This window comes from Gekko japonicus, unplaced genomic scaffold (genome assembly GCF_001447785.1).
Source record: "Gekko japonicus isolate JY-2015 unplaced genomic scaffold, Gekko_japonicus_V1.1 scaffold1819, whole genome shotgun sequence".
NCBI lineage: Eukaryota > Metazoa > Chordata > Lepidosauria > Squamata > Gekkonidae > Gekko > Gekko japonicus.
The window spans coordinates 168,820-193,649 of NW_015165299.1; positions in this window are offsets into that span (position 1 = coordinate 168,820).

Consider the following 24,830-nt stretch of genomic DNA (forward strand, 5'->3'; position numbering starts at 1 on the left):
ACCACCCTCCACTGAGAAAAATGCCCATTTATACTCACTCTCTGTTTTCTATTAATTAGTCAGCTTCTGAGATCTGACGAGATGAGGCTACAGCAGGCTGCCTTCCCTCCCAAATAAATAAATACAACAGCTCAAAATAGGTCCCTGCCACACGGGGGGGAAAGGGACGGGCTGAAGCGCGGCTTTTGAAAGCCGCACCAAAAGAAACACACCGCGGCGGGATCACATTGATCCCCTGAGCCATGGAGCATTCCCTCCCCGGCACGATCCGATGCCGGGGGAAGGGACGGAGGGGAACGGGAGACTGCCGAACTGCGCATGTCTGAGCATGCGCAGTTCAGGCAGGAGCCGGGGATGTGCCGGCAAAAAGACGGGTCGGTGATTCCACGGCCAGCCTTGATGCGGGCGGCCTGAAAGAACCACCTAGGTAGGTGGTTCATTTTTGATGCGTCTCTTCGGGGGAAGGGCCGGATCAGGGACGGGTGCAAAATGCTGGCCAGATGTTGCTGTGGTATCACGCCCATTTGCTGCGGCCCCGATCCGGCCCTCTCCCGGCCCAAAACCCCTCGTGAGAACAGGGCCATAATGTGTCAAAATGAATTCTTAAAAATCCAGTCCTTGTGAATGGTTTTGATTCCTGTGGCAGGTATGACAAGCAAAACTGCTACAGCATGTTTCAGTTTACAAAGTGATGTACAATTTGTTCTTCCCTTTCAAAACCTTTGTGAGGTAGGGGTAGTTGCAAGCTGACATAAAGTAGATTAAGTAGTATCAGGACAGTATAGCAGTCAGAGTGGTGTGGTAGCCAGAGTAGTGAGCTAGGATTTGGTGCCAATCCCCACTCTGCCATGAAGTTCACTGCGTGACTTGAGGCCAGTCGCTCTGACTCAGCCTTGGCTATCTCACAAACTTCTTATGAGGAGAATGCAGAGAACAGAGCACCATGCACCATCCTGAGCTGCATGAAGGAAGGGCAGAATAAAAATGCATTAAATAAATAGGAACAAAACTTTCAGTCAAATTGGTCTGCTGCGCTTGTCTACCTGCCCCCGCCATAATCAGTCACTGCCCTCTCGGGTCTCAGTTTAAACTTTCTTTTTCTGTTGTCATATTTTGCTAGAGCAACAAAATACCTGCTGCCATCCTTTCCCTGTTTAGTTCTTTCAAAGCCTTAAAGTGCTCCAGACCGTCTTCCATTTTGTTAGTGCACCTGTAGCAGATTAACTCTTAAACTGCTGGCTTATTGACCAGTTAGTTGTTGGAGCCCAGTAACCTGTTAGCTTAGAGATTGGTGTGTTCTGCAGACGGGAGGGGGATGCTGTTTACAGCATAAACCTCACAGAAGGCTTGTTGGTTTAGAAAAGAAATAGAAATCCTTTATTGTGAAGGAACATATTGAACAGGAAAGAGAACATAAAAGGTTCCAGCTATCTATTTGCAGGGCATTGGGAGACAGGGAGGTAGGGACATGGGTGGGGGGGTCACTGCCAGCATGATGGCATAATGTTACTTACAGGGAAAACCCAGGAATGACATCATGCCATTGTAGGAATCACCAGAGACTCTATGAGAAAACCAAAGCTTCTGGGGATTCCTAGAGCAGTCTGACATCACTTCTGAGTTTTCCCTGGATGTGACATCACACCAATGGTAATTTTTAAGTTAATGTTTTTTTTCTGCTGGCTGACAGAGCAGCAGTGGGATGCAGGGAGAGATCACACAGAGCTCTTCTTGCCCTCATGGCGGTTAGCAAGAGAAGCAGGAAGAGAAGGAATTTGCTAGGAAGAGGCCCCGTTCACACGGAGGATTTGCTGTAGGAGAGCGATGATTGAATGGCGGATTTTCCGGGCACGATCACACCACAACATCTGGGAAGTGGAGCACTGCCGTGGCCAACCCGTGGCGTACTGCCAAAAATGTGTGATAAAAAACTACCTGTTCGAAGGTACTAGCAACCGGTTTGCCACAGGCTGCCTCCGGAGTCCCTCGGTGTGATTTTCCCTCCAGCCCCTTGTTGACATGCAGGCACTGAGGGAAGGAACCGTGGCATGCTGCCAACGCATGGGATCGCGTTCTGGTGGCTGTAATTACGGTAGCACAAATAGCCCTGCCTCCCCCCCTGCATTATCTGGCCCATGTGACCAGGGCCAGAAGTCACCTCAAGAGTTGAATTCTGAGTAAACAAGAAGACAGCAGCAGAGAAAACAAAGGGAAGGTTACAGCAACTGACCTATCTCACCTTGCAAGCTCTACTACCCCTTGTGAATGTCTGGTGTTCTCTGCACAAAGGAACATCACACAGTCCTGCACTTCCAGCAGTTTGGCTCTGGGCGATGCCCAGAGTAGATGCTTGGCATGAAGTGGCATTGTATGAAATCCAAGAATATTGGAAGGAAGAAGTGGAGAATGAGTATGTATTTAATGCCATATTCCATCGTGAGTCTTCAGTGACGTTTGTTTTGTGATGATATGGAGTGAAAAAGATCGCTAAGAAATTGTGACTGCTTTAATTACAGTGGTTTGAATGGCAATGGCATCCAAACCATCTTCATTCCTGGCTTGGAAAACAGAAGCCTTTCACTGGAGATAAATCAGGGACAGGATTCTTGGTTTATTATCGTGATCATATTCAGAAGTTTTGCCTTCCACAATCCTTTTCTCCCAAAATACCACCAATTATGCAAGCCTGCTTATATAAGGAAAGCAGATGAAAGGCTGGTGAGCTATAGGTGCAGCAAAGGAAGCCAAGAAAAGAAATGTGAGTGGAAAGAAAATAACAACTAGCAGTGTTCTGCAAACCATTGTGCAAGAGATCACACAGAGCCACAAGTAAATTGTGAAGCTTCTGCAAGAGACTGTGCAAGTTGTTGCAAACTTCATGCACCAGCAGGTCTACATGGTTGCAGTCACACGTGCCAGTTGAAGTGGAGGGGAAGCAAGGCTATTCCCTCTGGAGGAATTTGACCCACGGTTGTGAGATCGCACAGCCCTTTGTAGCTGCGGGCTCAGCCCGTCACTGTGTGATCAGATGCAACTGCGGGCGAGTCGGGTTTTTTAAGAACATAAGATATGCCAATGTTGGATCAGGCCAAAGGCCCATCCCGTCCAACACTCTGTGTCACACAGTGGCCAGAAATACCAGTGCCATCAGGAGGTCCACCAGTGGAGCCAGGACATTAGAAGCACTCCCACTGTTGACCCCCCCCCAAGCACCAAGACGACAGAGAATCACTTGCCCCAGAGTCCCTATCTATACCTTGTGGCTAATAGCCACTGATGGACCTCTGCTCCATATGCTTATCTAATTCCCTTTTGAAGCTGTCCATGCTTGTAGCCGCCACCACTTCCTGTGGCAGTGAATTCCAAGTGTTAATCACTCTTTGGGTGAAGAAGTACTTCCTTTTATCCGTTCTAACCTGTCTGCTCAGCAGTTTCATGGAGTGCCCACGAGTTCTTGTATTGTGAGAAAGGGAGAAAAGTACCTCTTTCTCTACCTACTCTTTCCCATGCATAATCTTATAAACCTCGATCATGTCACCCCTTAGTCGTCTTTTCTCCAAGCTAAAGAGCCCTAAGCGCTTTAACCTTTCCTCATAGGGAAAGTGTTCCAACCCTTTTATCATTCGAGTTGCCCTTTTCTGCACTTTTTCCAAAGCTATAATATCCTTTTTAAGGTGTGGTGACCAGAACTGCACACAGTATTCCAAATGAGGTCACACCATTGATTTATATAGCGGCATTATGATATTGGCTGATCTGTTTTCAATACCCTTCCTAATAATCCCCAGCATAGCATTGGCCTTCTTTATTGCAGCCACACACTGTCTCGACATTTTCAGTGAGTTATCTACTTCGACTCCAAGATCTCTCTCTTGATCAGTCTCTGCCAGTTCAGACTGATTGCCGTTTGTTTCCCATGCACATAAACAAGGAATCGCACCTCCGCACCGAGGGCCTCCTATGGGTATGCAATGATGCGCATACTGCAAAGAGGGAGGGAAACAATGGCATGCATGTGTGCTTGTGTAATCAGACAGGGGAAAGCCTGTCCATGGCCTGTCAGAACCTGTTTACTACCAGAATTTCTCCAGTGTCTTTTTACTCCACTCCTGCGGCGGAGTAGCATGCTTCCCAGATGTTGCTGTCTGATCACGCCCTTTGGATCCATCAGGCATTTGTGCCTATGTCAGATCTACTGGCACGTGTGATTGCAGCCCATGTTTGGATCTCATTTTTTCCATGCAATTTTCTAGCACAAGGTTTGAGCAAAAAGCACTCTCTGTGTGCCAAAGGACATGTTTGGATCTAAACCATGGTTCTCAGGTTATGGCTTCAATTCACCTCACCTAACCAGTGCCCATTTTTATTTTCTACTAGAACAATTACCTATGGCTGTAAACAGGGGTCATTTCATAGAAAAAGAGGTGCAGGAGCTTATTAGCATAACTTATTCGTATAACTTATTTGAATATGCCACGCCCCCTGACATCACTGGAAGTGTGTCAGAAGGCAACACCCACCACTCAGGCTCCACTTGGTCTTAAAGGTGCCACTGGACTGTTTTGGATTGCTAGCTAATGGGGGTGGGGGGAACGTGCAGATCTGTCCTCACAGAGGAGGGAGAGCTTGTACCTGAAGGCGGGCCGTGGGGGGCTCTGCAACTTACCTGGCTGCTTCTTCTTCCTCATGGCCCGACTGAGGGCTGCTGGGAGCAGGGGGCGGGGCTTGTTGCATGTGCCCGGCCCCTGGGCTCCTTACTGCTGGAGCTCCGCCCCTGTGCACTCCTGCAGGAAATGACCCCTGGCTGTAAAATGTATTGGCGAGTTTTAATCCTGCTTTTGCTTTATGGATTGCACTGGAGTGCTTTCTAAATGGAATCTTGAAACAACACATAAAGTGTGAGCAATTGCCTCACTGGCACAAATTCTCCCACAAGCTCTGGCTGTTTTCTTAAAGCACACTTCTCAAGAGACCCTTTTGTTCCCATTACATTAGAGTCATCCAAAACAAGCATTCATCACCATTCTGTGAGTGGCATTGCAGCCTTTGGGAAAACATCATTAAAAATATTGAGCTCCCCAATCCCACTCCCTGGTGCAAGATATTCTGTGTTTACCCCTACCCAATAATCGAAAGCTGGAGGCATGAGCGATGTCATCTGCTGAGTCACTTCCTCCAGAAGAATGCGCAAAGGGTTGCATTTCTTGGGTGAGTCAAGCCAAGACTTGTTTAAATGTTCGATGCTTTAATGATATGCCCAGAGAAGGACATGGCAACTAACAGGGCTCCACAACAGATGGGCTTCTGTGTGCCCCCTTGTTGGCAAGGAAACCTTTTCAACACTGGGAATGTGTTTAAATACTAGGAAAACAACATGATTAATTCACAGAAACAATGAAAGGCTTTTAAATTTTTGAATAACAAATTCCAAGATGCGCAAAGTACATGCTGCAAATGATAGTAAATTGCTTCACACACTAGGCTTTGGCATTAAGTGGAGGTTACCACATGATTTATGCATTCTCTTATAATGCATTGGATCCATCTTTTATTATAACTGTGGCACATATATGACTGTTCCTTAAAGAGCTATCTCAGAAAATGATCACTCTCCCCAGTGTGGAAATTAAGTACATAATTCTGCCCCCAGGGGAAAATTCCCCATTGTTTAATACTCACCATGGTTTAAGAGGACCAGTGACATTACCAAATATTGGCTGGTCAGATTAGAGGCAAGGGCATGCCTTCAATTTCCAGTCTATCATTATTCTTCATTACATTGCTATCCACTACCATCTCTTCTTCCAGGGAGCAATGACTGATGTTTTAGCAACCCCACTGCCTTGTGAGGTAGGCTAGGTTGAATAGTAGTGCCTTGTTCATGGCCTCCTTTGGAGTTTCATAATTGGGCAACAACTTGGATGGTCCCACACTGCAGCAATTACAGCAGATGGACTCTTAATAAAGCCTGAAGGGACTCAAAGAAACTGCATTAAGGGCCTCTATGCCTCACGTATTATTTTGCCTTTTGCTATGTTAGATTCCCTGGGAGGCCAGATAATGAAACTGAAGCTCAAATACTTTGGCCACCAAATGAGAAGGGAGCACTCACTGGAGAAGACCCTGATGCTGGGAAAGATTGAAGGTCAAAGAAGATGGGGACGGCAAAGGATGAGATGGTTGGACAGTGTCATGGATGCAACAAACATGAAATTGAGCGGGCTTCGAAGGACGGCGGAAGACAGGAGGGCCTGGCGTGATCTTGTCCATGGGGTTGCGAAGAGTCGGACTCGACTGTGCGACTGAACAACAACAACAAAATTTTAGATTGAGAGACTCACTAGTGGAAGGCTAATAGTTGCTAGTGTTGTTCTGCAAGCACTTGCCCGAAATACTCCTTTTTCATATCAGGAACTCTGTGGTGTATCTTTGCATCTGACCTCCCATGATTCCTTGTGGTGACAATCCATTTCTTCAACTCCAATATTTAGATCAAAGATTCTCAATGAAACTGCACTGAACAGCCTAGTCCCTCCATAGCCCATTGCAAGCAGAGTTCTAGCTAGGAATCAGTGTGATTTAATTATACCCGAGTCATGCAGTTTTAACTGCAGGAGACAGAACCACAGTCAAAGTGCACTCCACTGCAGTGACTAATGGCTGTCAGAATGGAATCTGGCAGAAGTTAAACTGTCTTTTATGTGCAGTTCCTCTACACTGAATTCTAATTCAGGCTGGGGTTGCTGTGAATAAAACTTAAATGATAAGCATGGTCCCAGTCAAAATCACTTCATCAAGAAAAATGGGATATTTTCCCTTAGAAAGAATGTAAACAGGGAAGTTGAGTAATGGGTTCTTCCTTCCATTGTTGGGGGTTTTCGTTTTACAGCTGTACCAAATACTAACCAAGCTTTGTGGACTCATTCCTTTCTGCATTAGAAGGCTTCGTGGTTTGGTTTGGTTTTGGGTTTTTTTTTAATATAACCACTACAATAACCCAACTCAGTTTTCAGCTACTATTTAATTATATACAAGTATGGCAAAGGGACATCATACAGTACATTTGAGAGCAAGTTGCACAAGCAATGTATCCATGGATATCACCAATATTATCACAAAAAATGCCAATTGTTATGGAAAGGGATGAGGTCAGGAAGGCTCCCACTACCCTGGCATTCCACAAAATATGCAAAACAGAATTATTCAGGAGAACTTTTTTACGCTGGTAATAGGGCTGTACTGTAACAATGTGGTTCAGAAAGAAGCTATGGTAAAGGGATAGGGATTGCGTGTAAAGTGCTGTCAAGTTGCGGCCAATTTATGGTGACCCCAGCAAGGGCTTTCAAGGCAAGTGGAGAAGCAGAGGTGGTTTGCCATTGCCTTCCACTGCAGAGTCTTCCTTGGTGGTCTCCCTCCCAAGTATTGACCCTGCTTGGCTTCTGACATCTGACAATATCGGGCTATACCACACCGCCTTCCCTCCCAATGAGTCGCATACTACTAGGTATATGTAGTACCTACTATCTGTTGCTGAATGTCTTACTCTGCTACGTAATTTTTGCAACGTTTAATAGGTCATGCTAATACTCATGCTTTGTTTCAGATTTCTGCTTTACTTCAGATTTCAGTAATCCTAATTAGAAGCCTGATCCTGGTGATTGCATTGACTTTCAGTGTGTAATCCACCCACAGTCTCTGTAAAAAGGCATACTGTAAATAATGTAAATAAATAAATGCAGAAGATGACAGTTCCTTCTTGCAGTTTAACATATTTGAAGGACCATTTCCTTCCATGTGTCCCAGTGTACCGACTACAGTCATTAGGCAGCCATCTGTTGGCTATCCCACCACCTAAACTGGCCCATCTGATATCAACCAGAGCCCGATCCTTTTCCATCATAACTCCAGCTCTGTAGAATGGGCCTGTTGTACATGCCTTTTGTCCATGCAGGTCCCATGATCCCTAGCATAGTCTTTGTTGATGGTCAAAGGGGACTTTGACTAGGGGTAATTTCCTGCAGGAGCGCACAGGAGTGGAGCTCCGGCAGTAAAGAGCCCAGGGGCGGGTACGTGCAACGAGCCCCACCCCCTGCGCCCAGCAGCCCTCAGTCAGAGCAAGAAGGAGCCAGGTAAGTTGCAGAGCTCCCCCCAGGCCCCCCAGTCCAAAACAGTCCCGTGGCACCTTTAAGACCAAGTTTTATTCAGGTACAAGCTCTCCCTCCTCTGTGAGGACAGAGCTGCACGTCCCCCCCCAATAGCTAGCAATCCAAAACAGTCCAGTGGAGCCTGAGCGGTGGGTGCTGCCTTCTGACACACTTCCAGTGATGTCAGGGGGTGTGACATATGCAAATAAGTTATGCTGGCCCCGGTCACACGGGCCGGATAATGCGAGGGGAGGCATGGCTATTTGCGCTGTCACAGTTTGATCTGCGATTAAGCGATCAGACGCAACGGCAGTGCAGCGGGATTTCGCTAGTCGGCACCCACGGCAAAGATAATGGCCAGAAGGAAAAGCCGCGCACTGGCGCGATCACACCAACCAAGTCCGTCAGCAGCCCGTGGCAAACCGGTTGCTAGTACTTGTTAGCAGGTACTTTTTAACTGCAGGTTTTCGGCGGGAAGCCACGGGTGTCCTACACTTGGCAGTGTGATCGCACACGGATAATCTGCCCGGCATCCCTGGCTCTCCCGTGACAAATTCCCTATGTGAACAGGGCCACTAATCAGTTATGCTAATGAGCTCCTGCACCTCTTTTTCTACGAAATGACCCCTGACTTTGATCATCCCCTTTTCAGCAATGAGACAGTTGGTTGGATCTGTGGTCTGTTTCATAAAAGGCAGTGCCATATCTCCATCAGAATACCTGCCCCGCCCCCAGCTTTGAGAGTCAGATGAAGGATGGCTGAAACCTTCTGCCATGTAAAGGGTTTCCTCATCCCCACACACACACACCTTGAAACAATTGATTTAACAACTGCAACCCAACTTTGACTTTCAGATAAAATATACATTTCCTTGCATAAATGACCCTCTTATGAAACTAAAGATGTAGTCAAGGCAAAGCTAAATTGTTTTTTTCCCAGCTATCACAATTAAGTTGTTTGAAATAAAAATGTGGCTCAAAAGCAAATCCATAATATTTGCTGGCACTGCAAGGAAATGGCTATTAACTGGAGGAAAACGTATCGGGCAAATTTGGTGTTGTTTTCTTCATTGGAACTGTAATTAATGTGCATCCTATGTACTAAGCAAAGGGGAAAATACAGTCCTTGCAGCAGTTAGAATGCATCTCATTAGCACTGAAACTACTGTGTCGTCAAAATACATTATGTTCCGCTAAAAAAAAAGTGTAATTGAATTCCCATCAAAGCATAGTTCATCTAAATCAAATCAGACTGCACTCAGACTGTAGCTCATTTGAGCTGTGGATGAAAATTAGGATTCATTAAAATACCTTCTAGTAATTTGAGCAAATGCAAAGGCAGGTTGGAAGTGGAAAGCGGGAAGGGAAGGGTTTGGGGGGCTTGCAAAGGTGTCCTATAAGCAGGAATGCAAATACTTTGGCAGTAATGAGCTGTAATTTCTACAGAAAGTAAGATAAATACACTGGGGAATGAGCGAGCTGTGTGGCAAGGCTCCTCCATACAAAAACTCAATGACAGCGAGTGGCAGGTATGCACTCCGCACACCCATGAGTAAAGATTTCAAATGAGTCCTAGGGGACGCATTTCTCTGTTTCTCTCAACTCCAATTTGTCCAAATTTATCAATCTGCCTTCCAATTCACTACTTGGCCATTTCACATAGTATGTTGAATTACTGTTAAGGATGAGCATTCTGGTCAGTATAAATCAATCAACAACACATCTCAGATTCATCGTGACAGCCAATGTGCAACAGAGAGATTAGAGTTAGGGGTGTGCATTTGGTAAAACCAAACCAAAAAAACCCTGGAAAATGCCTTTTTGGCATTTTTTGGGTATTCGGCATACCAAATCAAATTCCCTGATCTGATTCAGCTACAGAGTATAGAAGTCGGAAAAAAATGAAAATATTCAGGGTTTCTTCAGCTTTTTTCAGCATTACCGAATGCAGGGACAGCAGTGGTTTAAACTGTAAAAGGTTCCACTTACCTTCTTTTCCCCACCATTTTTGTCTCTTTCCCACCATTTGCTCTGCTTTCCAGGAGGGAGGGGAAAGAGGGACCTTACATACAGCCAATCACAGCATTAGCAAATGCAAGGCTGTTGTTGCTGCTGGCTTCACTTGTTGAAGCCCAACTACTAGCTTGCTGCTTTTCCAGGAGAAGGAGCACTGGCCAATAGGATTACAAGTAAGGGTGGCATATTGCTCTTTGGCCAGTCACAGAAGTTTATTCCTTTTTGAAATTCTTCTGTGCATGGCCAGAGAGCATAAAAGCAGGGGTCTCTGGCTGGCTAACTCCATTCCTGCAAAAAGCTGCTGAGAGAGCCTGAGTTGGAGATTTTGTGGCTGGCTTCTGCTTCAGCCACTGCTCTGAGCCTGCTTTCCTGCTGCTGACTACTGGACTACTTCAGATCAAGATCCATCCTGCCTGCTGGACAGCAGAAGACTGAAGACATCACTGGTTTGAATTATTAGGGCCACTTTTTAAAAACTTTCCTAAATTTTTGTGGGCTGGTGGGTTTGGGGCCTGGGGGTGGTGGTGGAGGTCATTAGGCCCCTGGGCCCTAGGGCGTCTCAGGCTTCTTCCTGGTTGTTGTTGTTTTTGGGGGGGTTCCTTCTAGTTTGTGGTTTGTTACCAGCCTGTAGCTTGTAGTTTAAAAGTTTTAATTTTTTTACTGTGCTTGATATTTCTTGTCTTGTTGGGGGGCATTGGGGGGTTACTGACTAGGCCTTCTGCCTGGGGCCTAGGCTCTCTGTTTTTGGTTCTTCTGTTGCCTTTTAGCAGTTTAGCAGTAGACAGACACTACCCCATCCCTCTCACTTTCTGAGGCATTACTGGGCAGGGCTTCTCTGTATTTGTTGTGTGATTCTGTGCTGAAGGTCACATCAGTTGAGCTGGGCTGGCATTTGCCACAATGGCACTGGGTTCAGCTAGTAGGTTGGCACTGGGTTCTTTGGACTGGCACTGGCTGCTAGCACTAGAACATTGCCCTGGTTCTGCTACTGGTCTTGCAATCATGCCCCCTCAGTTTATAGTATACCAGAGATTCTCAGGTTTGATCTCAGTCCTGTTGGGTTTTGGCACTGCCACAGTGGCACTGATTCTGGTCGGTACATTGCCCTGGTTCTGCTGCTGGCATTGCAAACATCACACACACACACACACACACACTCCCCACACCTCACCATTTCTGCTGCAGAAATTCTCTGGGAGAAACAGCTGGGCTGTTGGTTTTATATTTGCCTGCCTTTTCCCCCTTTCATAGGAAAAAATTGAGGATTGGGGGCACCCTCTTTGGATGCCCCTAGAGTTGGACCCCTTGGTCTAATCTTTTCCAAATTTGGGGGTTCCTTTGGGGAGTGGCTCCAGCAGCTACAGTACAAATTTGGTACCTCTACCTCAAACCCCTACCCCCTACTCCCCTGAATACTCCTGAGAAGATTTTTGCCATTGACTACAAGGACCCCATAGGATATAATTGAGCCAAATATATTCAGGAATACCGAATATTTTCAGATACCAATACAATACCAGTACTGGTATTTGGGTATATTCGTGAATACAGAAAAAACTCAAGTTTATTATACCCACGTCCAAAAAAACCCAATTTTTTCCCCTGCACACCCCTAATTAGAATGTTGGACTTCAGCTGGGGAAACCGTAGTTCAGATCCTTCCGCATTGGGCAGGTCACATGAAGCATTTGCACATGCAGGAAAGTCAGACAGGAATGAGACTACCAAAGCCCTGAGGCTGTATGATTAACAGTACCACTGCAAACAGTAGATTCCAGCTCTGGATTTTCTTTCACATAAAAACTCTGTGATAACAGACAAATGCCAAGGCATGGAGACATGTTTACCCCTCCCCCTTTGCATGTTGTGTTGATTTTCTTTTTGCAGTGCATTCTTAACATAGAACAGGATACCAAAATGTGATTCCCCCATCTGCAATCAGAAGCAGGCAGGCCACTTCAGCCCCTCAACATTGTCACCCCCTGCCATTTTATTTCCCTGCATGTGTGAATTAGGCCAATGATGGTACTTTAATCTACTGCAGAGGATGGGAGGCAGGAATGGCATTAACTCCTTATATACTGCCCTAAGTTATTTGGAGGACAAATGGCAGCATTTCGAGCTCCCAGTCCCTGCCCCAGCTCAAAGAGAAAACTTTTAAAACTGACCATCTGGCTGACAGCGCAATGTCACTTCCAGAAAACCCGGAAGTAATGTCATACCTCTCTAGGAATTGCCCAGAACTCTATGGTAAAAACTCCTATGCCCCCCATCTCCCTAACAAGTGGAGTATATCTTGGTAAATAGCAATAATAATACAACAGCTGCATCAAAGGTCCAAAATGTCTCTAATTATATTTCAGCCCTTTTGAGGTCTTGCAATTTTTGTGGATCAGATTTCATTATCTGTCAGAGTAAGAGCTATTGTAGAATCATTTTCCTTGATAGGTAAAAAACACTGGAAACTTGTGGTATCTCATAGATTTATTTGGCCTTCTTAGTTAGAATTGAGCAGGTATTTTAGGGATAAAATATAAAATGCTTGCCTCACAGAAATATCAGATCGGGCCTCCCAAATCTAGCTCCCTCACAGTAGCAGTGCAACTACACACCTGAGCTTACGATAGCAAAAGACAATTTTTTGCACAAGTGGATGCAGAAAGCAATCATCATGCACCAAAATCCTTCAGGCAAGTTTAACCTCAAACATTTGGCTAGTATCCTACCTTATGGAATACTTAGCATAATGCAGTGGATGAATTTGCCCATTAACTTATCAGGAAAGCTTCTGGTGGTGGGCCACTGCCAGTTGCAAGTTGAGCGAAGCTCACATGAGGCTTCCAGAACCACAGAAGCCACTCAGATCAAGCCAGCCAGAAATGATGATGGCCCCTTACCTCTTGCACCACTGATGGCCACCATTGTGGTGGCACAGGAAAAGGCAACAGGTGAGTTTATGTCCATCATTGTCACCACCGGCTGAGTCACAGCCAAGTAGACCTTATAGCACTAGTAGCATCATAAAAGCTACTTGGTTCAGTTTGCTTCTGGGCCATTTTACATCACAATACCCGCCCCCCACACACACACACACTCAGCATAACAGTTCGACTAAGCACCAGACTGACTAGTAAAGAGTAGAGTAGCCAAGAGACAAAAAGCCAGCTGTGGAAGACCAGCTCACAAAGGAAGCAAATAAACATGGAACCCAGCAGAATGAGAAAGTTTTAAGGATAAGTGAGGCAGAGCCCATTTGCCTTCAAATGTACATCATCTGGAGGAATTAAGTTCTGTGCTGTAGGACAATATGGAACACTTGAACTTTCACATGAATGGTCCACCCACTGATGTCTCTCCTGGCACAGTTTCACACTTAACTGGTCTATCTGCCCAGAGGCACCAGGTTGCTCCCTCAGCAACCAGCAGGGAGACAACAATATCACCTTATTAAATGGTGATTAGATGAGGAACATCCCTCACCCTCTGATATTTGAGACAGAAGATTTCATTACACTCACAAGCAGCCTTTAGCAAGCTCCATAACATGATCTTAATTGGTAATGTGCAAGAATGGCTGAGCAGGAAGAGAATGACAAGGGAACCAGGGGCTTGGATGATTTCTCCCATAGCAGTCACTGCAGAAACTAAAGAGAGAATGACAGCGAGTTTGGGTAAAATGAGGAAAGACAAATATTATTCATATTTTAGTCTCTGGTCTTCGACATACTGACTATTATTTATTTTAAAGTTATACCAAAAAAATCACCCCAAAAATGTAGTTAATCTTATGAAGCCTTAAAGGTAAAGTTAAAGGTTTCTCTTGCTCGAAAGCTAGTTGAATCCAACTCTAAGGGGCGGTGCTCATCTCCGTTTCCAAGCCGAAGAGCCAGCACTGTCCGGGCTCATGTGGCTGGCATGACTAAATGCCAAGGCTCATGGAATGCTATTACTTTCCCACGAAAGCGGTACCTATTTATCTACTTGCAATTATTGTCTTCAAATGGCTAGGTTGCCAGGAACTGGGACCAGAGACCTCCCTCCATCATGCGGCACTAGGGTCTCACACTGCTGAACTACAGACCTTCCAGTCTGCAGCTCAGCATTTTAACCTCTGAGCCACCCCGGCCTTACTTCTCTTAAAATCGCTACAAATGTTTCTCCTGCAAGAAGTATGTTGGTTTTGGATGCAGAACAGCCCAGGTTCACAGTGCAATCCTAAACAGAGATGTACCCTTCTACACCCATTGGCTTTAATGGACCTAGAAGGATCTAGCCCTGCTTAGGATTGCATTTTGAACCCCTGGCATCTCCAGTTAAAAGGTCACAGGTTGCAACTGTTGGGAAAGACCTTTCACTGGAAACCAGTGAACAGCCAGAGAAAGTAACACTAAGCTACATGGACAGAGTTACCAAAATGGTTGACTCTGGCAATGCTGTGGGTATAGTGTATCTAGATTTTAGTAAAGCATTCGACAAAGTTTCTCATGATCTCCTTGAGGATAAGCTGGTTAAGTGTGGGCTGGATGGTGCAACCGTTGGATGGATTCATGGTTGGTTGAAAAATCATACCCAACAAGTGCTCGTAAATGGCTCTGCGTCTACATGGAGGGAAGTCTCGAGTGGAGTGCCGCAAGGCTCGGTCCTTGTTTTTATAAATTACCTGGAGGAAGACATAGAGGGGATGCTTATCAAATTTGCAGATGACATGAAGTTAGGTGGGATTGCTAATTCTGAAGAAGACAGAGTCAGGATTCAAAATTGATCTAGACAGCCTGGAACAGTGGGCTGAGACAAATAAAATGAATTTCAATAGAAATAACTACAAAGTCCTACACTTAGGTACAAAAAAATCAAAGGCATAGATATAGAATGGGAGGTACTTGGCTTGAAAGCAGCACATGTGAAAGGGATCTAGGTGTTCTGGTTGATCACAGGCTAAACATGAGCCTGCAGTGCAATGTGGCTGTGAAGAAAGGTAATGCAATCTTAGGATGCATACACAGAAGCATTGTGTCCAGATCAAGGGAGGTGGTAGTTCTACTCTATTCTTCTATGGCCAGGCCCCACCTGGAGTACTGTGTCCAGTTTTGGGCACCACATTTTAGGAAGGATGTTGACAAGCTTGAGCGTGTCCAGAAGAGGGCAACCAGAATGGTGAGAGGGTTAGAGTCCAAGTCTTATGAGGAAAGGCTGAGAGAGTTGGGTATGTTTAGCCTGGGAAAGAGAAGGCTTAGAGGGGACATGATTGCAGTCTTCAAGTATCTGAAGGGCTGTCATGTAGAAGATGGAGCAGATCTATTCTCTCTTGCTCCAGATTGCAAGACTAGATCTAATGGGTGGAAATTACAAGGGAGTCGTTACTGGCTAAATATCAGGAGAAACTTCCTAACTGTAAGAGTGGTTGAGCAGTGGAACAGTCTGCCTCGGGAGGTGGTGGATGCTCCTTTGCTGGACGTTTTCAAGCGGAGGCTGGACTACCATCTTTCGGGTATGTTGTAGGTATGTAGGGCTATCTTTCAGTCTACTCCTGCAGAGTGCAGGGGGTTGGACTAGATGACCTGCAAGATCCTTTCCAACTCTAACATTCTATGATTCTATGAATTCAGTATAAGGCAGATTTATATCCTTCAGCCATCATACAGAGCTGCTGAGAGCCACCATGGCCCTCCAAACATGCCCCCTGGGGCCCAGGACACCACTTAGATCCAACCTAAATGCCATAGGAAAGCAAACCATATGACTTGCTCAGCTCCTTCAGCACCTATGCTGACCAGGACCCTTGAAAATGTGTCACTCTACTGCCTTGCCTCTGTCTTAGTTCTGACAGTGCATTGTCTCCACAACCACTATGAACAGGAAGTAGGGAAGTTGCTAGTTTGTGTTGCTGCCAGTTATCTGAGAAGTTCTTTTTACTCACAAGCTGGTATGTCCTTTTCCTACTTCTCTTTTAAGCAGTGATTCTACTTCCCATCATCACCTCAGATCCAAATGTTGTGCAGTGGCATTTTGCTGAGAATATTAAAAAAAAAAATTGGTGACCAGCCCATTCTTCCAATGTGAATTTCGTATTGTTCTTAAGGGATTTAGCAGATACTGCTCAAGTAGCAGCACACTCCTGCATGGTTTTTCACACTAATCTTTATTTGTTGATTTATTGATTTATATTTCTATCCCACCCTTACCCCAGGCTCATTTAAAAAAAAAAAAAAGCCAGAGAACTCCTGAACGTTTTTGTCACATTTTTCAAAAATCACATCATTTCTTGATTTTTTGACAACTTCGAAAGAGAAATGCTGCTCTGTTGGCAAAGATAATGTTTAATAGCAGAGAAGTTCATCTTTCAGTCCAAGGCTGCAAGCTTAAGTACACTTATCTTGCAGCAAACCTCACTGAAACCGGCAGGGCTCCTTTCTGAGCAAGAATGCATAGGAATGGGGGGGGAGCAAATTTACTCAGTAAATGAAGTGCATGAATATGTGCGAAAATCTATCTGCCATATCACTCTGTACAAATCATTCTATAGATTCTGAATGAAATCCAAGGTTCCAAGGACAGTGGGGTTTCTAGGGAAAGGATGGGGCATTCTGAATCATTCCTTTACACAAGTGATCCACAATGTAATGCCCATGGATACCATGGGACCCCTAGTTTGTTTCTGGTTTTCAATTTCTTTTTTTCTCCAGCAAAGTCCCAGTTCTGGATTAGAATGGAGTAGAAGATACTTCAGAAGAACCCAGGAGGCATCATTTGTTAATCTCCAGGGCATACGTATCCGGAACAACCACATCCATCTTGAAAGGACGATTAGCTTGGAATTGTTTGTGCTTGGACACAAACCCTGTGGCAGCAATTCTGTGACTGCTCCCCCTATGGCTGCCATTTTGTTGTGGTTGCTGTCCTCAAACTTCCAACTGTGCCCACCAGTTTATTAAGGTTGGAGGCCCTTGCTACACGTGTTTTCTATAACATGCCACTGGCAATTGACAACACACCCACCCATCAATCTTGCCTTGCTCCCAGGACTTTGCCACATTATAGGTCTGATCATTTTGCTTTGGTAGCATCCCTGACTATAAGTATCTATCCCAGAGGCAATGAACTCATTTGTTACAAGGGCCTAGTGTTGCCAGACCCCCCAGTTTGGCAAGGGTTGGCCAATTTGGAGGGGCTCCTTCACACCCCCAAGAGCAACCACCCGGCCTCCCCCCCACCTCTCCCCAGCAGTATTTAAAGGAAGTCTTTAAATGCTGCCAGGAAGAGGCAGGGGCCATGGGCCTGTGCTCTGAGCCCCAAATTTGGGGCTGAGAGTGCAGGCATGTGTGGCCTCCCCCCTCCCCAGCTGCCCTCTTACAGGGCAGGAGCACTCGGGCCCACTCTCTTCAAGCGAGGGGCCACTGGCTCCTGCCTTGCAAGAGGAGAGGTCCCCTCTTGCAGGGCAGGCACACTTGGCTCTCACTCCCCCACACCATTTAAAGTTTCCGTTAAACCATTTAACCATTTAAGGTTCCCTTTAAATGGTTGGGGAAAGGTGGGGGCAGGGGCGAGCTGTGTCCAGGACATGATGGCGTCATTCTGTGAGGCCATTCCCCCTCCTGGAATGCCCCCTAATCCCCCCACTGGGGGGGAAATTGGACCTGGAAAACCTACAAGGGCTGGATCTGACATAAATGTCACTTTGTCAGGCCGGACCATGTGTGCCATAAACGCAATGCCTGGTAAGCGCTGAGTTGGTGTATCCTCACTGCAAGGGCCCATGGGCTGGGAGATGGGTACGAAGGAAAAGCCATATGGGCAGATTGGAGACCCAGCAATGCAGCACTGGGCAGATGCTCCCATGCTGCTTGACTGCTGCAGGCAAGGTTGTTCCTCCATGCTGAAGCCACAATTGGAGTGGCTCCACCCACTCCTTCCCGAGCAGTCTCCTGTTCCCTCCCTTGCACTAGTTGCTCACGGGACGCATAAGAGCCCTGGGCAGGACGGTTCTGGCCCCTGGGTCTTAGGTTTGTGTAGTGTATCAAGTCCAGACAAGTCCACACATGTCCAGGGACAACCGTAGAGCTTCGCTCCAAGAGACAATGGACTATGCGGATCCTAGCCCGCTCCAATCAGGGGGCTAGGTTCCTGGCCGAGAAGCCAATGAGATTCTCGGCCACTGTAAATAACCTATTGGGAAGTGGGGGGGTGTTTTGGGTGGCAGTTTCTTGGGGAATATAAGCCGGCCTGCGAGCCAGCCAAAGCTGTCTTGTTCCTGACTGAATAAAGTACGCTTTGCTGAAATCACTCTCCGTCTGCGTACTTTTCAGTTTGACACCCCAGACTACCGTTTCAGGATCTAATTTTCCTTGTGCCTTACCTTTGGCCCTGCCCAGTGGGGTTGGGTGGAGGGAGTTCTTTTTGTTTCAGAAATTTGTAATCTAACCTGATGAGCCTGCTGTTTGAACACATACCGGTAGTTAAGTAGCACAGACCAGAAGGACGAAGAAGTTGACAGGTTTGATTTGTTGAGGCAAATATCTCCAAAAGAGATTTGCCAGCCCTTAAATGAGGTTACCATTTAACTCATGAATACCTCAGTAAATAATTGATAAATGATTAATTGTAACTGCTATTTAATTATTCTAAGCTGTGCTGCAACATGTTGTGAAGACTTGCATTAATTCACTTGGTGTTCGGTGCTGTGCTCTGTTGTACGGAGTGCAAATCTAGCAGGTAATAAATATTAGAAAAATATCGTACACATGGGGCCTCTCCAGCACATTTTGTAATGAATGAAAGTGAAGACATTCCTTTGATAAATTAATTTCCATTAAAGTTTCAGGCAATGATTACAGCATTTTGAAAAGGTCTGGGTCTAGATGAATGGAAGGATGGTCATCCTGGGTCCCATACTGTCTTCTCTTGCCACAGTTAAAGGAAGCTTTCTCTACCAGGAACTTTGAGAAAAGAGTTTCCTCCAAGAGAACAACAAGAGGGGGAAATGCCTGCCATACAGAGAAGGACAAAAAAACTGACATTCCCAAGGGCATTGAAAAATATGAAGCCATAACACTCCAGTTTTGTTGCATCTACCTTGGGTCCCAGTTTGTTTGGGGGCACAATTCAAGGTAGTGGTGCTGGCCTCTAAATCCCTATATGGTTTGGGATCAGCATACCTTAAGGATCACATACTCTCATACGAACGTACACATGTGCTACCGTCATCTTCTGAAGTCTTACTTTGGGTGCCCCTCCCTTCTGAGGTTAGATGGGTGACAACCCAAGAGATGGCCTGCTTGGTTGTGGTAGCAAAACTGTGGAACTCCATCCCCAAGGATATTCATCTGTCCCCTTTTATCACTGTCTTCTGCCAGCAGGCGAAGACTTACTTGTTTCGTCTGAAGTTTCCTCAATGCCATCTCCTTTGTGCTCTGTGTTTTAATTACTGGGTCTGTTTTTTCTATATATATTTTACTTTTGGTTTTATGATTGTTTTATAATGCTCTGTCTTTGATTGTTAGCTCGCTTGGTGGCCTTGATTGGGCAGAAAGGTGGGATATAAATTATTTGATTAATTATACTGAGTTAGATGACTGGTATATGAAGGTCAGTATTGTCTACTGTGACTGTCGGTGGCACTCCAAGGTCTCATTAAATCTTCTACATTACCTATTACCCAAATCCTTTTAACTGGAGCTACCACTGATTGAACCTGGGACCGTCTGCATGAAAAACAGATGCTTTATAATTGAGTAATGGGTCATAAACAGTGTGCCTTCTTTCAGTCACACATGAAGCTGCCTTATATTGGGTCAGACTGGTCTATCTGACAGTAACTGTCCAGGTTCTCATGTAGAGCCTTTCATATCACCTATGACCTGATCTTTTTAACTGGACATGCGAGGGATTGATCCTGGGACGTTGGGCATGCAAAGCACATGTTCTGCCACTGAGCCATAGCCCCTCCAGTCATCTGGGAATCCACTCTATGGTGATGGAATAAGAGGTCCTAAAACTCGCTAAGTGGTTAGAAAAAGGTCATAAAAGCAGGGCATAGTCCACACACTCTCCCAGTTTCTGCTTTAATAGCTTTAAAATGTTTACTTATTTATTCCCCTCCTCTGACGCGATGATAAGGTGCACCCCAGAAAGCCAGTCACAATCCATTATTTCTGTAATTCAAATCTCATTATTTGGATCTAGTGAGAAAACAATTTTAATTAACTGAATTAAAAATTTATTGGATCAGAATTTTAAATACAGATTAATCTGAAATCACTGATAGGCACCCTCTGGCTCCATCAAGATTCATTTGTCTCTGCGAGGAGAGAGGAGAAATTACTCTACTTGGGAGGCTCACACTGGTGGAGAATGTGAAAACAGAAAGCCTTTGTCGGGGTTATTGGTCATGCCAGGAAAAATCTGCCTGCAAGGCACAATTATACAGATCTTTTTTCAGGTAGTCTCAAAGGGTTGGATGGCTTGTTTACATGGTGGGTAGTACTACGCCATTCCATCCATTGACTCAGAGGTACAGCACATGACTAAGGTGCGTGTAATGTATCCAGACAAGTCCAGAGACAAATGTTGAGCTTCGCTCCAAGAGACAATGGACTATGTGGATCCTAGCCGCTCCAATCAGGGGGCTAGGTTCCCGGCCGAGAGCCTATGGGACTCTCAGCCACTGTAAATAACCTATAGGGAAGTAGGGGTGTGTTTCGGGTGGCGGTTTCTCGGGGGATATAAGCCGGCCTGCGAGCCGGCCAAAGTTGTCTTGTTCCGGATAGAATAAAGTACGCTTTGCTGAAATCACTCTCCGTTTGCGTACTTTTCAGTGCATCATCAAGGCGTTGTGGGGAAAGCACTCCCATCAACAATTGAATATTAAACTAGTTGGCCGCTGGGATGGATGGGGGGATCAGAGCAGCTCAGTGCCGGTTCCAGATTTTGAGGGGACCCTGGGCAAAGAGTTCCCAGGGGCCTCCCTTCATGCCCAGTCACCTGGCCTGTGCATCCTCCCCCCGCTTGCAAGCCCTCCCACTGCCCATGCTTACAGCCCTTTCCCCAATGGCACTGACAGGCATGTTGAGGCATTGACAGCAGTGGGCCTTGCCAGGAGCTCTGGGCCCTGATAGCTGCCCCACTTGGAGAAACTGGAGAAGCTGTCAGTTAAAGGGGGAAAGGGGGGGGGGGGGGATTAGCCTATTCAAACCCCTGAGAGCTTACAGAATCCTGGAAGGAGAAGTTATGGAAGATTTCCAGATCGTTTATCTGTCCCTTCACAATTTATCATAGATACCACATTATAAATCTGGCCAATCAGCAGCTTCTTTGGGAAATAGAGTGACTTCCCAGGTTGATTTTAAAGTATTGGAAATTTGTAAGCACAGAAAAAACTGAAAGAGTTCTCTTTGGGGAAAAGAAAGTGTTTGACCACAGCTTTCATTAAAACTTCTTAGCTGATTAAATGGCTCATTATCCACTCTGTAATCTTTATAAGCAACAAGAAATCTTGATTTTTACATGGTATAAACCTCATCCTGTTGGTGGCTGCAGTAAACAGATTGTTTAATGAAGTTTCTTTATAAAACCTTGGTGAAAGTCAGAGTTCTTGCAATTATCTTGCAAGATATTATTTTGTAATGCTCAGCCAGAAAGATGAAAAGGTTCCAATACAAATTTGGGTATCGAAGTAAGCAATGTAGGTGGTAGACCAGCAGAGGGCAAAGCGAGGACAGTCTTCTGCTCAAATTATCTCTAAAAAGAGTAACAGAACTGTCTGATGGGCTAAACGCAGCAAAATATGAAACCAAAGGAAGAATTGCTGAAGACAAAACTGGTGATTGCAAGCAAAAAGCAGACACTGGAAAGCAAAAGGGTTTAAGTGTAAAGGGGGATAGCTGTGAAGTCAAGGTGCCAGAGGAGGACACAGAAGGACACATTTCCTAATCTAGTCTCCTAACTACAAAGGCTTGTGGGGTGTGGGAGGAAATTTGAGTTAGAAAGCTGCTTTACTACATTGTGCCATTTTCTCTGTGTGTTATGTGCCATTAGGTCATTTCCAATTTATGGTGACCGTATGAATTTTGTTGTTGTTCAGCCATGGCAGCCATTTGAGGGGAAAACTCTTTGTTTTCCCCTCAAATGGTGTGGCCCCACCCCCAGCGTGTGATGTCACTTCCGGGTGACGCGCACGCAGGCGTGGGGTTTCCCCCGGGCCCCGATTCCGCGGGAGCGGAAATCGGGGCTCGAAAGCGGGGGGAATTCCGCCCCCCGGGGGCATTTGGCAGCCCTAGAGTGCTCCCTTCTCATTTGGTGGCCAAAGTATTTGAGCTTCAGTTTCATTATCTGGCCTTCCAGGGAACAGTCAGGGTTGATTTCTTTTAGGATCGACTGATTTGATCTTCTTGCAGTCCAAGGGACTCTCAAGAGTCTTCTCCAGCACCATAGTTCAAAAGAATCTATTATTCGGCACTCGGCCTTCCTTATAGGCCAACTCTCGCAGCCATACATGACTACTGGGAATACCATTGCTTTAACCATGCGGACTTTTGTTGGCAGGGTGATGTCTCTACTTTTTATCATGCTGTTTAGGTTCGCCATCGCTTTCCTCCCAAGGAGCAGGCGTCTTTTAATTTCATGGCTGCTGTCACTGTCTGCGGTGATCTGGGATCCCAGGAATGTGAAGTCTGTCACTACTTCCACTCCACCGTATGAATTACTGAGCTCCAAAACATCCTATCATCAACAGCCTTGCTCAGGTCTTGCAAACTGAAGGGCATGACTTCCTTTACTGTGTCAATCCATCTTGTGAAGGATCTTCCTCTATACTTACTCTAAACTACCTCCTGTCACCTGATATAGGTCATGTGTTTTATCAGAGAGTCAGCCCAGTCTCTCATTATTTTGATTTTCTTCCCAATTTACATACTTTCATGGCAAGGCAGTTTACTTATTTCACCTCCACCAGAATTCTCACACCTTTTGCAATTTTTTAAGAGCCCATACTTTCTTGTCCTAGTAAGGCTTGCCTCTCCCCAGCAGCAAAACTAGCCGTGTTCTGTCCCCGTCTGGTGCACAGTGATGGGAGATATCCTGGCCCATGGCCCACACTTGCACAGTGCTACAGCAAGAGGCAGCAACCTTCCAGGGAGAGCGTAAGACTCTGGAAATGCCCTAACTGAACTAGAAGTGCATTTTAGAAACCTCCTTTACGTTCATTTTAACCCCCTGTGGGATTTTTGCTTTTGATCAAGAAGTTAATCCATTTTAAGCATCCTGCAATTATTCTGGAAATAAGAAGTTTGTCCCCTTGATGTACCTTCTGGATATTTTTTCCTTCCAATATATCCATTTGCTAAGAATAAAATATGAACCAAAATTTATTTGAAAATGTGTGCAAAGTTCTGTCACTGAATACACCGAAACAAGCACGTAAGAATACATGAGCCTGAGTCAGACCATGGGTCTATCAAGGTCTACTCTGCTATCAGTCTACTCTGACTGAAAGCAGCTGTCCAGAGAGGCAGGCAGAGGTCCTTCACATCACCACACTATCTACTTGATCCTTTTAACTGGAGATGTTGGTATTGGAACCTGGGACATTATGGATACAAAGCTCTACCCCGGAGCCACAGACCCTCCCACAGAGCCAGGATTCCACGTAGGGTTGCCAAATGTGGGTTGGGAAAATTCCTGGAGATTTGGGGGTAAAACCTGGTTGGGGTGGAGTCTGGAGAGGGGAAGGACCTCAGAGAGCTATAGTGCCATAAAATCCACCCTCCAAATGGAGCATTTTCTCCATGGGATCTGGTCTCTGTAGTCTAGAGATCAGCTGTAATTCTGGGGGCTCTTCAGGCCCCACCTGGACATTGGCAAGCCTATTTCCCAAGCCAAATGTGCCTGCAGCTAGCAGCTGTGTACACATTATCCAAGTATCATTGATCACGCATTCATAAGAAAGGGCAGAGTGCAAGGATACAAACCCAGTCCCACATTCCTTATCCTGCTTGATAGGCAGTGTTCAGAATATCTGCCATAGGCTGTAAGCCACAGGCTAAGAGAAACAAGCCCTTTGGTTCTTGTCATGCAGCTCTCATCAAAAAGCTCACACCTCTAGCCACCCCTAGACTATAATACCACAAACAGAAAGGGAAACAGTCAGAAGTAACAGAAGGAATGTTCCCAAAATCACTTTCCTTCTCCCAGAGCCAGGATTTGAATGGGCCCTGGCTAAGGACAACTATTTTCAATCAATTATTTCATGTTCAGCATGTATTCATGTATTTTCTTTCTGTTCATTTTTCAGATTGTTGAAGGGTTTAATTTTGGTCCAGCAAAACAAATCCAAAAGAGAGATCCTCAGATAGTATGGTGCAGGGGTCTTGTTGTAGAAAAAGAGCTGCCGGAGCTCATTAGCATAGTTCATTAGCATAACTTATTTGCATATGCCACGCCCCCTGACATCACCGGAAGTGACAGAAGGCCACACCCCCTGACATCACCAGAAGTGTGTCAGAAGGCCCGGCTACTTACCCTCCTGCTTCATCCTCATTAGCCCTGTGATATGTTTTCAGTGCCTTGGCACCTCGGAAATCAACATAGGCCCCCCTCACACAGGCCGGATATCACGGGGGGGGAGGCATGGCTAATTGCCCCGGTGCAGTTTGATGCGCGATTACACGCTCAGACGCA